Below are 15,131 nucleotides of genomic sequence, written 5' to 3'. Positions count from 1 at the left end.
AAGCCCTGGCTCAGACCAATTGCACCTAGATGTTTGCATGTCAAGTGTAGACAAGTCCTAAGGGGAAATTGCTAGGAGCCACTGGTCTGAGCCAGGGCTTGGGGATTTTTTGCAAGTGGGAACCTGGCAATGTATGGCAAACAGGGGCCTGGCTGGTCCAGCGCCCTGTCTCCTTGTCTTATCTGTGGCTGCTTTAGCAGTGGGAATTTTCTCATTAACCTTGAACTGGCTTTCAAGGAATCTCCTGACCTGAGGCTCTTACATCAACAGCCTGGTGGGCTGGGTGGGGTCTGCTCTAGGTCTGCTCCTAATGTATTGCTGGAACACAGGCACAAATGTGGGCATACACAGCTACTGAACTCCCTTTGGGTTCCTTGGAAGTCCCAGCCCGTGTTTCTGTCTCAGGCGCTCCCCACCTCTCGCCGCAGAGTGACAATGAGCGGCAGAACCAAAGCTAGAGATGATGACGTCTACGCTCGTGTGGTGGTGCACGGCAGGGTGCCCAGATAGCAAGTGTGAAAAATGGGGACACTTTTTTGGGGGGGAAGAGGGGGGGTTAGTTATGTATATAAGACAAAGCCCCTAATATTGGGACAGTCCCAATAACAGCGGGACATCTGGTCAACCTAGCGCAGGGCAAGGCCTGTGCATCATTTAAGCCCTAGCTCAAGGCCTTCTGCCTGGGGTAAATGTCACCCATAGAGAAAAAAGTATCATCTAACACAAAGTCTTTCACCCATGGATTTCAAAGGCAGCCAGTGTCATTATCCCCATTTTACAGATGGGGAAACTGAGGCATGGAGAGGCGAAGCAACATGCCAAAACCTACAATTAAAGACAGGAGTGGAACCCAGGTCTCCTGATTCCCAGGCTAGTTAGTATAGCTACTGCACAAAACAGCCCCCTATTGTTATGCTGGTGGGGGGGGGCTGCATAAGTGGGTCCCATCCTGAAGTCATTTACCCAGGCCAAATGCTTGGATTCCTGCCGAGGGTCAGGCCCCTGAGTACAACTTCCCTGTAGGCTGGACTGCAGCTCACTCGCTGGCTTGCTTTCTCAGGCAAGCACATCACTGCCAGAACTGTCCCTCGGGTAGGGCGCATTCGGGCAACCGCTCCGGGCCCCGCGCTTTGGGGGGAACCCATGGGCCAGTGCGATTGGCAGGCGTGGTCGGTCCCAGAAGAGACGAATCCGTCACTCCCCCCCCCCCCCCCCCCGCCCCATGCTCCCCCCGCTGGCAGGTGCGATTGGCCAGCGCAGTCAGTCCCGGATGAGACAGAGCTGTCACTTCCTCCACGGGCCGTGCCCCCTCCAGGGACGGCCCTGCTCATTGTTCAGCCTTATGGTGGGGGCCCAAGCACTAAGTGCTGGCCAACCTCTGCTCTCCTCGAAGTCAAAGCTAAAAGCCTCCCGTTGACTTCAATGGGAGCAAAGTTAGGCCAAACGCTGAGCACTTTTCGGAATGCCACGCACCATGACATAAGGCCAAATACGCCCAGTGGCGGAGTAAAGATTTTGCCGCCCCTTAGGCCCTGAAATAATTGCCCCACCCCCACCCCAGAAGCCCCCCGCCCCCGCTCACCTCCGCTCCGACTCAGCCTCCTCCCTGGAGCGTGCCACCGGGTCCTGCTTCTCCCCGCTCCCTGCCAGCGCTTGTGTGCGAAGCAGCTTCGTGCGGCTGGGAGGGAGGAGGAAAGAGGGGGGAATGCGGCACGCGCAGGGGAGGAGGCAGGGCCGGGGATTTGGGGAAGGGGCTGGAATGGGCGCGGGGAAGGGGTGGAGTTGGGGTGGGGCCGGGGGGGCGCAAGTGCCCACCGGTGCCGGGGGAAGTTGACGCCTCTGGCTGCTCTTACAAATTTGCCTCCCCTGCAAATTTGCTGCCTTAGGCCTAGGCCTTGTTGGCCTAGGAGTTAATACACCGCTGAATCCACCCCGTTCTCAGTGGGGTGGCAAAGCCGCATGTGGGAGCAGACGGGGGCAAGGCACGACCCACCGCGAGGGTTGCTTGGCACAGTTGTAATTCAGTACGTTTCTCACCCGCCTTAGGGTTTAAAATCACACCACAGAGGTTGACAAGCCCCCCCCCCCCCCCCCTACGAGGTTTTGCATGACTGGATGGAAAGTTACAGTGTTGAACTACTAATAAACTGTCCAATAAAAAGGATTCCCTTCCCCTTTCTTTCCAGCCTCCCCCTCCTCCTCCATTCCCCTCTTGTAAGGTCATTTAACAGCCTCTGTGATTTGCAGCATTCTTCCACGGTGGAAAGAATGGAGAGTCTCACTTACCACAGTTAGGAAGAAGGTTACTGTTCATGCCAGTGCCCCAGATGAGGGCAGCCCAATTTGGATGGAAGGGGTAGGGAAACAACATCATTTCCTAGGAGGAAAGGGCTCTTCTGCACTTTGATCTACAGTCTGGAAAGAAGGGGTGGCTGGGAATATCTAGGAGAGAAAGGCTGTCTTGTAATGACCATGGTGAACCAGTCAACAGGCTGGGAGAGGAATTTGGTCTGTCATGGAGACACTGTGTCAAATTCATCTTGGGTGTAATGCTATTGAACTCAATCTGATCTGGTCCCTGACATTATCCATCCTGAGTCTCCCCTACAGATGGAGGATGCGCCAGTGAAGGGAATAGAGACTATCCAAGAAACAGGCCGCCCTATTCAGAAAAGAGCTTTTGATTTCGTGTCGCAAGTTGGGCACTCAAAAAGCAGAGGTTGGGCTTTGAAACCGTTGGCCCCAGGATCCCCACATATCACTGCTTTCCAAGGCTCCACTCTGAGAGCCAAGAATTTCGCTGGACTGGGCCAAATATGCTGGAAAAGCCAGAGAGATATTGCACTCAGTTAAATATTAGGCACATTTCCATGTTGTACTCATTAAAGATCTAGAATTATGGGAGACATGGGAAACTGTGTAGAGATGACTAGTCAGGAAGGTAGACAAAAGGATAGAAATTAACAAAACGCAATCAATTTGCGCCAAGCTGTTTATCTCCTAGGAGCAAATCAATCAAACCATTTTTTTCTTAAAATAATTGGGGACTGCTCCAATGTCCGCAGAAATAAATGGAAAGATATCTAGAAGCTTAGGCGCCAATTCAACAATCATGTGGCTGACTTTAAGCCTGTGTTTACGTCCCTTGCTGATTCAAGCCCTTCATCATGACTCTTACATGGCTCTCACCGAGTGAGAGAAGCCCAAACCCTCTGTTCATTGGCCATCTCACTGCACTTCACAACCCAAGTACATCACTTTGAACCTGAAGATCTAAGAGACGTTTGATGAATTTTGCTTTGAGTAGTTAATGCCAGATCATTCGACGTTTCCTGTTTGCATGTGTGTGAATGTATGCATGTGCCAGGGTGCGCGTCTGTGCATTCATTTGTTCAGCATGTGGCCTTGTTTTACACTGCAAAGGCATGTTTTCTTTGTAGTTAGGACTTTCAGCCTCAGTCACCATTCATAGTCCTGAAATGCTCCAACTTGTTGAGCAGAATTAGGCTCCTCCCATCATCCCCTATGACCTCTTTGAGGAGGTGTTTGGTCCCTCTTGGGGGCACTATCTGGCTGGAGTTTTTGCTGTGAATTTGACAAACCCAGGCTTACCTGGCTTGGATATGGCCTCATGCCTCTCAGTGCCACATACTTTGACTCTCCTTGGAGAGCAGTGTCAGAGGACCCTATGGAGAGGTTTGGGATTTTCCAATTCATCTTAAATTGGTTTATTAGGGCGACTGCTGTAATTGCACAGAGGCAATATGCTCGGGGTTGTTATGGCTACAGATAGTTTGATACGAGTGCACTAATATATCACCATTCGTGATCTGCAATACACCTAGTAGAGGAGATTTAATTTATGCACAAGTCATGAAACAAACATGATTGAAAGGGTTGCAGGTGTTCTGACGTTAGCAGGAGTAAGGCCTCAAAGGTATTTAGGCTCCTATTGAAATTCATGGCAATTGGGCTCCTAAATACCTTTGAGACTCTGGGCCTAAGCAATTTAGGAAGGTCTTGCTTGACATAGGAGGTGTAAGCCTGTCTCAACTCAATTGTCTCTGGGGGCTACGAAGATACTGTCATCACCATGATGGCGCAGTGCACTGGGGTCTGGCCAGGAACATGAAATGAGCCATGTCACTAGTATATTGGACACACAGTTTAATTATCTATCCTTGTGATGCTGGCGAGAAAAACCAAGATAAGCAGGAACCAAAACTCCAGATCCACATGTTGAAGTCATTTAGATCTATATATAATCTATATATATTTATGGGTCACCCGTTATATTAAGGCACATCAAGGGTTAATAGATGACTTTTATAAATGACCAATGATTATAGATCGTTATAGATTCTAACCAGTCATAAGTTGCTTATAGCCATCTGCAAGCCCTTCTACTGATGTGCTTATAACCATCTATAACACATGCTGCTCGTGTTTATAACATGCTTATAATAAACTGTTAATCATTTATTAACCTTTGCAATGGGGTATATAATATATAAATTGTGACCACATTATCTATATACAGAGAGGGAGAGACCCATCCGCATTTAGTTGGTGTTGGTCCTGCTTTGAGCAGGAGGTTGGACTAGATGACCTCCCGAGGTCTCCTCCAACCCCAATCTTCTGTGATTGTGTGCTAGTCTGTGGAGCAAACTTGATCAAAATTGGACAGCTAGACCTCCAGCTCCAGGTAGCTTCCTGACTTAGCCCACTCTGATTTCTGCAGCAGTTTAGAGAATTAAAAAGCTGAGCTGTTCTTATTGACTTATGTATGACATCAAATGGTACAATCAATGTTATTCATGGTGACATGCCAGTCTATTTTTTTTTCTGTTGTGCCCAAATGTTTCCGTGTGCTGTGTGCTGCAGAAATGTATAGGCAAAATCCCTCATCGCACAGGTGAAGAAGTTGGCAGGTTATGGACTGGATGATGCCTTTGGCACCTGGGTGAGACTGGGAGGCAGTAGGAGATGCTTGGTAGCTTGATGTCTCTGCTTGTACAGCCATTAGAGAACACGGTTGCTATTTAATTGGTGATCATTAGGGTTAAGAATCAACCTCATTAGGATCAAGAGTTAACATCCCATTGCCAACTTCAACCGTTAACGCCTCTCCTGTGATTGGCTGCAGTTTTTTTTATTAGTGAACAAGATTGCTATTTAATTGGTGATCGTTAGGGTTAAGAATCTACCTCATTAGGATCAAGAGTTAACATCCCATTGCCGACTTCAACCGTTAACGCCTCTCCTGTGATTGGCTGCAGTTTTTTTATTAGTGAACAAGATTGCTATTTAATTGGTGATCGTTAGGGTTAAGAATCTACCTCATTAGGATCAAGAGTTAACATCCCATTGCCGACTTCAACCGTTAATGCCTCTCCTGTGATTGGCTGCAGTTTCAGGATGACAACGCTGCTGCTGTTTACATTTTGAATGTTTTCTTAACCACGGGGGCTTGAAACACATTTCAGGTAAACAAAAGTGCACGTTTAGCATATGGCACAAGCTTGTGGGACAAGGGTGTACCTGTGTCCAGAGGCTGCAGGCAGAGCCAGGGCCCAGAACCTTGGGCGGCACGAGCAGTTCTTCGACACGCTGAAGCTAAACGTGAGGACTGCCTTCAGGAGAACTGATACTCTCCAGCTCTCCTGGCACCCTGCTGCAGCATGGACTGGCATGGAGGTTGCGGGGAGGGTGTGTGTGTGTGTGTGTGTGTGTTGGGGGGGCGGGGCGCTCTTCACAGCAGCTCTTGTGTATGAAAACACACGCGCCTGCTTTTGTTTGCTTATGTTGCCAATCTGGGTGGGGTTAAGAAGAAAGCGAGGCAGCGAGGTGGGGGGCCCGCTCTGAGTGAAAAGAATGGAGCCTTTTGCCTCAGGAGTGGGAAGCTCTGAGTGGCACAAGCAGGCTTGTGTCTTGTGCCAGGGCAGCGGGTCAGGGTGAGAAAATGCAGGCCACGCGACACAAGGGCTCTATTGTTAATACCCTCACTGCTCCCCGTGGGGTGCTTTTTGGCCTGCAGCCAGCCGGGGGGGGCAAGTGGTTTTTGCACGCTAGGCAGGGTTGCGTGTGCTCAGAACTTGGCTGGGAAGCTGTATCAATGAATCAAAAGATGCTTTTCCTTGAGAGACACTGCTGACCCATTGCCCCAGCATGGGGCCAAGAAGTGCTGGAGGGTGTTGTCTTTGACATAAGATGGAAAAGGAAGAGCCTCGTTATTTCTCAGCATTAAATAAACTCAGTGTTATTTGCACAGGGAGAGGCATTAGCTGTGACCTCCTGGCCAGTTTCCTATTCTACCTCACTAATTGCCCACATCAGGCTTCTGCACTTCCCGTCCTGAACTGGGCCCACTCAAATTCCCACTGCTGTTAACGGGCGTCTTCTCATTGACTTTACAGGGCATGGGATTGGTTCCCTAACAAGATGCATGCCCCTTTGAGGTGCTGAGAGCATTCAGTGGGTCACGCCTTGACAAGAGCGGATTTGTGTTTGTAGGGCCGCTTAGCACTGTAAACAGCTGCTGTGTTCCAACCCAGTGAACAGACAAAAGCTGAGATTTCCAGAGCCACTGAAGGGGCTTGGCTTGCCATTTTAATGAATGGGGATGCCAAGTCCCCAAGCCAGCTTTGAGAATTTCGGCAGTAGCCTGTAGGCTCGCTTAAGCTAAAGGGCACCCCATGTCCGTCTGCTAATACTACCTGAGTGTGCATTCCTGCCTGTCAGATTCTTCACCGCGTTGTGTTGCAGGAGAATGCTGACAATCACCAGCCCCTTGCTGGCCTGACAGCCACCTGCAAAGCTCATTGGGTAAACCAACACTCTCTTTCCCCACAGTTGAGAGTGATGATGGCCATTACTACATGCATGCAGAGGGGAAAAGAAAATAATTAGCCCCTTGAAACATTTGAGGACATTTTAATGTTGTTTGAAAAGTCAGGCCATAACTAATGCTGGTCACTTAACTCCCATCTTGATGGATCTGAGCTGTCTAAGCTCCTCCTTGGTGCTATAGTTACCAATGATGAGATGTAATATATAGATATCAACTGTCCCCCAGGCCTGGCTCTCCCATTTAGTACAACTTACAAAGACTAGCAGGGTCCGTTGCAGGGCAGGTGGGACCGAAGCAGGTTTGGTTAGGGCTAAGGTGCACAGGGCAAGAGGTATGGAAGGCTTGGTCTGCAGGTGAGTGCTGTGTGCTCTGGGAAGCCGGCACAAGACTGGCCTGGCACATGGTGCTGACCGTATGGCAGCAGAGGCTGCGGTGGGTCTGCTGCTCTTCAGCCAGTGCTGTGGGTCTCTCCTGTCCACCAGCAACGACAGTCGGGATTGTCAACGCTGCCTGTCTATGGCCCGTTGCCGTTAATTGCTAAAGGGCTTTGGGTGGCCAACCCCTTTGAAAACCCACCCTGACTCGCGCTGAAAATCCCAGCCTTTCAAACACGATTGGCTTTGTTTGTAAGACGTGAAGCTGACCGGGTTTCTCTGGCCAGCGAAGTATGGAGAAAAACACATCCCCTGAGTCAGACACAGGCCTGGCAGTAGCACCTCCATCCGTGAGATGCTCGGGAAGGTGGCCAGTCTGCCCCATGCTCAGCAAAGTGGAGCCAGTCGGTGTTTGGATGCAAGAGCTCCAAGGAACGTGCTGCAGAAAGTGGTGAGTGGGGCATGGCTCCAGCTGAACGGGTGCCCCAGGGTGGTGCGCGTGGGCAGTTGCCTGCTGGCTATGCTGGGTTTTTTTAAAGATGAGCTGTATAAACTGGAGGTTCTCGTCCTTGCCAATCAGTAACAAGCCCATGGCAGCCTGGGTGTTTGGGCAGTTGGGTTAATGCTGCCAGTGTTTACTAGCTAAATTCCCCCTCCACTTTCAACGGCTTGAAACTTTGCGTGAAAAATTGGGACAGAGGTGGTGGTGGGGTAATAGGCACCAATATAGAAAAAGCCCTGCATATCAGGACAGTCCCTATAAAATCGGGACATCTGGTCACCCTAGTTTCCCAGCTTGTGGGGGATGTAGCATCCCTGGGCACTGCTATGCAGTGGCCATATGCCACTGCTGACGTGATTCCTGAGCACAGGGGGCTAGGCTTGTACCCTTAGCCAGGACCGTGCGTGTGTGTAATTTATGCCAGCCCAGGCGTGGCTTGGGGAGACAAACCTCTCAGTCACTAGGAGGGGTATTAAATTGCTGCAGGCCTATCACAGCAGACAGTTACAGCCCCCTCCATCATCCTGCCAGCTACAATTTCTCTGCCCACTGCCTGCCTCCATCTGCCCCAGAAGTGGGGCATCAGCAGCACTGCCTTACTCCTACGGGCCTGGATCCACGAGCTGGTAATCCCACAGGGGGAAAACGGGGGTGGGAGGGGTGGTCTTATGCCTTTGCAGGAGGCATAGCTCAAGTCACAAGCGAGCCTGTAATTTTTATGGTGCTTGCGAATCCTTGAAGCCAAATAGGGGCACCATGTGGCTGCCCATCACTTTACACTCGTTCCCCAGCAAAACAAATGCTCAGTGTTTGTTTTTATTGTGATTTTAAAGTTGTACCTTTTATGAAAGAGCAAGAAACTACAGTTCTGTGGGGGTTTTTTTCCTGTCTTTTTGGACCTGAGCAGCCCCTTGGGCATGTAACTGAAATGTGTCCAGTTATGCACAGATGAAAACAATTTTAATGGATTGCAGAATCTCATTCTTTAGGAGGTAAACGAAAGGCATGTTCTCGCCCTGTAAACAATGGAGCAAGATTAAAATGGGAAGCACTATGCTCAGGCAGGACAGCCACTGAGAACAGGACTCTAATGTGTGAGTAGCCTTTATCTGCCCCGGGGAGGTTTCAAAGTGCCTTGGTCAGGCGTGAGGTTGCAGGCCTGGCTAGCGCCTGACCCATTGAGAATGACGCTTATCTTTAGCTGAATGTTTTCTTGTATGGCCACAGGCTTGGTGCCTAAAGAATGTCTGGAGTTTCCAGCTTTATAACTGCATTTAGGCAGCTCTCAGCTCCCTCCCCCACCTCAGCCACACCTTTGCATCAAGGGTGGCCTCAGCGTGGAAATGATTTTATGGTGGCCACTGTCTGGCTTTGGCGTGAAAGGGGAGCAAAAATCCCTTTGCATTTTTTAAAAGACTAGAAAATTGGGCCTACGGGGGGGGGGGGGGGCAATCGTCTTATGTAATGGGGAAGAAAAGAATCCTGCCGGGGGGTCACCAAGATGCAAAAGAGGGAGTGTAACTGCACCTCAGTCATTCAGTGATACTGCGCGGAAACCATGCTTAGCCAGCTATCGGCGGCAACAGTTCCTCCCTGCCAGACCTGCAAGGGGGGTGCTAATGCTGAGTTATGACCATAGAAGCACTGGTGGCTCATGGTAGCAACCAAGGACCAGCCCAGGTGTACCCTGATATGCAAGCCATGCTGGCTTTTGCTCAAATTTAAGTATCACTAAACCAGGGTCATACACAGGAGTAAAAATTTGGCTGCTTTAGAAGGGCCCCCTGCAGCCAGAGAAGCTAGTTCTCGGCCCCCTCTCTGTTCCCTCCCCCCTCCCCTCCCCCGCGGCCGGAGGAGCTGGCTCTCCCCTGCCACAGCCCCCGTGGCAGAAAACCCAGTTCTCCCCACTGCGGCTTCAGGGCTGGTGGAGCTGGCTCCCCCTTCTTCCCCCAGCGATTGGGGGGCATGGTCTTTTGCCACCCTTGTGCATGCCCCTGCTCTAAACACAACCGTGTTCTCATCTTTGTGCACACTGCTCTGCTGACTTCAGAGACCAACGTTAAATTGTTACTATACTATGAGTTCCTGCCATCAGCTCTGCTGAGCCCAAGCAGCTATGTGAGAGAGAGCCACCTTCTCTGCTGGCTTGTGTACAGTCGAGACCACAGTTGGCTGGCGTCCCCCTGCAGAATCTTCACTGGTGAGGCATGAACCACAAAGGACCCAGCCTGACCTTCGGGTCCCAGGGTGCTCTTGTGGCACTGGCAGTGAGGTGAGCCATTGTTTCACTTATCCTCTGATGTGGTCTGGGAACACTGAGAGCCAATAGACAACACGAGACTATAGCTGTAGAAGCACTTTGTAGGGACCCACACTTTGTTATCTTAAGGGTTATGCCTTAAGTAGTCACACTTACCATGATGTTCATAATTTTTTTTAAGTTACTAGCAGGGATGCTGGATTTCAAGACACCATCTGATGTCACAGAGCTTGCTCTTTTGGGGGCAATTTATGTTTTTGCCTGATGAGCAGCTACGGATGAAACCTCACTTTTCCATGCAACTATGCAATAACCTCGAATAGATAACTGCTCTGCATTTAGTTATGTGAAGGACCCTGGCCCCAAATCAGGCAAACATCACTCTGCAGGAAGAGCGTTTAAGCATACGCTTAACTATAACAATTGCTTAAGTTCCATTGAAGTCAATGGAACTTGATGTAAGCACATACTTAAAGTTAGGCACATCCCTAAGTGTTTTCCTGAATAGGGTGGACTTAAACATGTAAAATGTTTTCCTGAATGGGGGGCACCTACCCCTAACATGCATGACACCCTCAAGGTCTTAACTAATTGGTGCAGCAGGGGCCAGTGTGATTTGGTTGGAGGCTACTGTCCCAGTTCTGCGATTGCAAAGACACCAGGTAGCAAGGGAGTAAGACTCCATACTATTGAAAAGTCACCATATGGGCTGCTTCTGTAAGTCATAGAATCATAGAATATCAGGGTTGGAGGGGACCCCAGAAGGTCATCTAGTCCAACCCCCTGCTCGAAGCAGGACCAATTCCCAGTTAAATCATCCCAGCCAGGGCTTTGCCAAGCCTGACCTTAAAAACCTCTAAGGAAGGAGATTCTACCACCTCCCTAGGTAACGCATTCCAGTGTTTCACCACCCTCTTAGTGAAAAAGTTTTTCCTAATATCCAATCTAAACCTTCCCCACTGCAACTTGAGACCATTACTCCTCGTTCTGTCATCTGATACCATTGAGAACAGTCTAGAGCCATCCTCTTTGGAACCCCCTTTCAGGTAGTTGAAAGCAGCTATCAAATCCCCCCTCATTCTTCTCTTCTGCAGGCTAAACAATCCCAGCTCCCTCAGCCTCTCCTCATAAGTCATGTGTTCCAGACCCCTAATCATTTTTGTTGCCCTTCGCTGGACTCTCTCCAATTTATCCACATCCTTCTTGTAGTGTGGGGCCCAAAACTGGACACAGTACTCCAGATGAGGCCTCACCAATGTCGAATAGAGGGGAACGATCACGTCCCTCGATCTGCTCGCTATGCCCCTACTTATACATCCCAAAATGCCATTGGCCTTCTTGGCAACAAGGGCACACTGCTGACTCATATCCAGCTTCTCGTCCACTGTCACCCCTAGGTCCTTTTCCGCAGAACTGCTGCCTAGCCATTCGGTCCCTAGTCTGTAGCGGTGCATTGGGTTCTTCCGTCCTAAGTGCAGGACCCTGCACTTATCCTTATTGAACCTCATCAGATTTCTTTTGGCCCAATCCTCCAATTTGTCTAGGTCCTTCTGTATCCTATCCCTCCCCTCCAGCGTATCTACCACTCCTCCCAGTTTAGTATCATCCGCAAATTTGCTGAGAGTGCAATCCACACCATCCTCCAGATCATTTATGAAGATATTGAACAAAACCGGCCCCAGGACCGACCCTTGGGGCACTCCACTTGATAGTCTTTCCGTTCCCTGTAGTGCAATCATTTTGCACGCACACACACACACACACACTCACGCACACAGAGGCAGCTAATACACAAACATGCCTGTGGTAGCCGGCTCTCGGATCCCTGTAACAGATGTAACCAAGTGCTTACTAACAGCCGGTGTTCTTTTCAATGCATATTAGGTAGTAATACGCCCAGTGTCCACTTGCCACAAGAAACCAAACAAGATGGGGCACAAGAAAACACTCTTGTTCAGAACTCTTTAATACAAGCTTATATTGTTTGTGTTTTTGATTCTCTGTTCTCCCGGCGTCAGGGGACATAAACCCTCTTAGATGTGTGAGCATGTGTATGAAGATATATACAAAATCACACAGTTAAATATTTAAGCATACAAGGTATTATATATTTATATAATATAGAACTTTAAAGTATAGGAATCAACAATGGCAAAATATTTCTTATGTCTTTGACATAGCTTTTTTTTTTTTAAGTGACACGTGACCTGTATTTGAAAGACCAGAGGAATTTGGTTTTGTTTTTTTTTAAAAAACCTGTATAAAGAAATTCTGTGAAAATGGTAAAAAAAAAAAAAAAAAAACCCTCATGAACCAAAAAAAAGGACAACTGTTAAAAACTGTATTGAAAAAAAGAAATAAATTAGATGAACAATTGTGTAAATATAAATTAAAAAAAGATGACAATCTTAATAAATAAGCTTTACTATTTACATCTTTATATATTGCTTGGAGACTTAAATTAGATCCGTTAAAAACAAACGAATGCAAAATAAAAACCCAAAATAGGAGCAGCAAACGTACAGGCGTGAGGTACAGAATTAAGGGCTGAACTGTATTTTATCTGTTTCTTTCTTTTTTTTTTTTCTCTCTCATTTTTCTTGTATACAGTAGACCAGTAGAATTCTTGTGAAAATACATCCTCAGCACTTCCTTGGATTATTGGTTGACGTGGCTTCCAGAAAGTGCCAGAAAGATTCCATAATAATAATAATCATAATAATAATAAACATAATAATTATAACAATAATAAAAAGATACAATATGATACATAAATATGGAAGAGCAGTTGGTACTATGAATACATTTTTTCTCTAGATGAGATCACAGTTTTATTTGTAAATATTACACACATATATATAATATTACACATATAATATTATATATATATAGCATATATATCTCTAATATGGCTCAATCCTGCTCCCATTGAAGTCAATAACAAAAAAAACCCAACTTCGTGTTGGCATTGATGGGAACAAGATCCAGCCCAACATCTACAGACAGGTAAATGATTACAGAGGCCATACAATGCAAACTCCACAATGGTTCCAATTCCTCCCTCTTGAATTTCTGGAGAAAAATGTCTCATTACAGCCCTGGTTCTTTGTGCTCAGAAGATCACAATGGGTGGCTGAATTGTGACCTCATGGATTGAAAAAAAAAAAAAAACGGAACCAAAAACATTTTCAGAACTGAGTTCTTTTGGCTCAAACGCAACCCTCATTAGCTCCGCCCCCCCTCCCGCCCCCACAAGGCCAGTATTGCACAGGTATAGCACCAAGACTCTCTATCTGATGCCAGTCAAGCCAACTCATGCACTTGTGCTTGGCCAGAGAGGAAGCAATTAGATTTTAACTGAATCTCAGAGTTGTAGAATGGGGCCAAAAGGGGGGGGGGGAATGGTTTGCTACAAAATATTACTACAATGAAAACATCATCCCCATCCTGGTCCCACTATACTCCACTGAGTGTTTGAAAACTGGGCTCACTGGGAAAACAAGAGCAACCCATTAGCCTTTGCATTAGTCCCTATTTGCCCTAATGAACTGGAGCTCAGAGGGAGTACAGCTTGACAGATTTGGGTCTGCTCTCAGTAAGTCCTGATCAAGCCCCCTTGAGCACAATGGTTAAACTCCATCAATGCTCAATCCAACAAGGTGCAGAACACCCTCAAATTAACGGGAATTAAGGGGGCTCAGTGCCTCTTGGAGGAACTCAGCACTTCACAGGATTGGGCCCCAGGATGGTGTAATGCGGAAGTAACTCAGTTGAAGTCAATGGAGTTACACGACTGAGATCAGAATCAGGCCATGTAACTTGAAGCTATCAAGTCTCTGCACATGGCTTTCTCCCAGCGACAGACTGAACACACCTCTAACTCTCACTGGAGTCTGTGGGAGTTTTGCAGGTGAGAAGACTGCAAGATGAGGCCTTAAGGCAAGGATTCTCAAAGCTGCCCAAGGGAGTTAGACATCAAAGTACTGGCATCTAACGCCCTTAGGAAATCCCAACCTAAGTGTCAGTTTAACCCATTCAGTCACCTCCTTGTTTTCTGGTTTGGACGCTAATGGAAATCAAGGGATGGAATCTAGGAAATGGGGAAAAGTTTAGTGCCCCTAATCCCAACTAATTGGAATTACCTGTCTGATCATTTAGCAGCTTTTCTCTTCTTTTTCTCTCTCTCTCTCTATCTTGTTGTTCTGAATTCAGACTGTGCAGTGATTTTTGAGTGCAGTAATTGGAGCACAGTGAAATACTGGATAAATGTATATGTACAGTTGGATAATGTAAAAAAGCACAAATACACATGTTAAAAAAATCTGGAAAAGATAAATGCAATGAACCCACCCACCCCCACCCTCCAAAAAACAACAATATACCAACCTCCCGCCCCCTCCCCCGCAAGAAACAGAAAACATATCAAACTAGCCTTATTTCCTGGACTTGTCACAAAGCACAAGGGAAAAAAAAAAACCAACCCAAACCCCGAAAACCCTCCAGACAATGCAATAAACACTTCACTGTATTTCTAGGGAAATCTACACATAAGTGTCTAACTCTCTACTCAGTTGGCAGAATAACACACAAAACTAGGTTTTGCTCTTCTCAGGTTTGGATCATGCATTTTTTTTTCCTTTCTTTTTCCCCCTCCTCTTTCTCTTCTCTCCATAAAGTCTTGTTGTTATTTTTTCCCCCACTTGAATCAGTTGCAGCAAGAAACCGTTGTTTGGTTTTTTTTTTTTTAATATATTTTTTTTAAACACAGGTAAAACCTAGAACAAACCGACAGTTACAACCAAGTGAAACCAAAACTGGAAGGGAGGTAGCTGGAACCTGACTCTGAACGATCCTCTGGCACAACCCTCCTGTCTCAGCCTTGGGGGGTGAGGGGCAGCAGAATGTGCAAGAAAACATGGACACCAGCGCAGTCCGTTTGGGGGTGGAGAGTAGCAGCTGATCGGGTTTTTCCACCCCGTCACGCACGATTCGCCACTTTCTGATCTAGCTCTCCCTCTTCCTAACCATGGAAGCCATCAGCAGCTGGAGCCAAGCCTGGGCAAAGGCTGCTCCAGGCGAAGATGATCGCCTCACTCAGGGCTACTGTGGGGTGGAGTGTTGGCCCCACATCTCTGGCAATCAGGC

The sequence above is a fragment of the Caretta caretta genome, chromosome 16 (assembly GCF_965140235.1).
Source record: "Caretta caretta isolate rCarCar2 chromosome 16, rCarCar1.hap1, whole genome shotgun sequence".
Taxonomy (NCBI): domain Eukaryota; kingdom Metazoa; phylum Chordata; order Testudines; family Cheloniidae; genus Caretta; species Caretta caretta.
The sequence above is the reverse complement of the archived record's forward strand: the minus strand, read 5'-3'. Positions refer to the sequence as shown.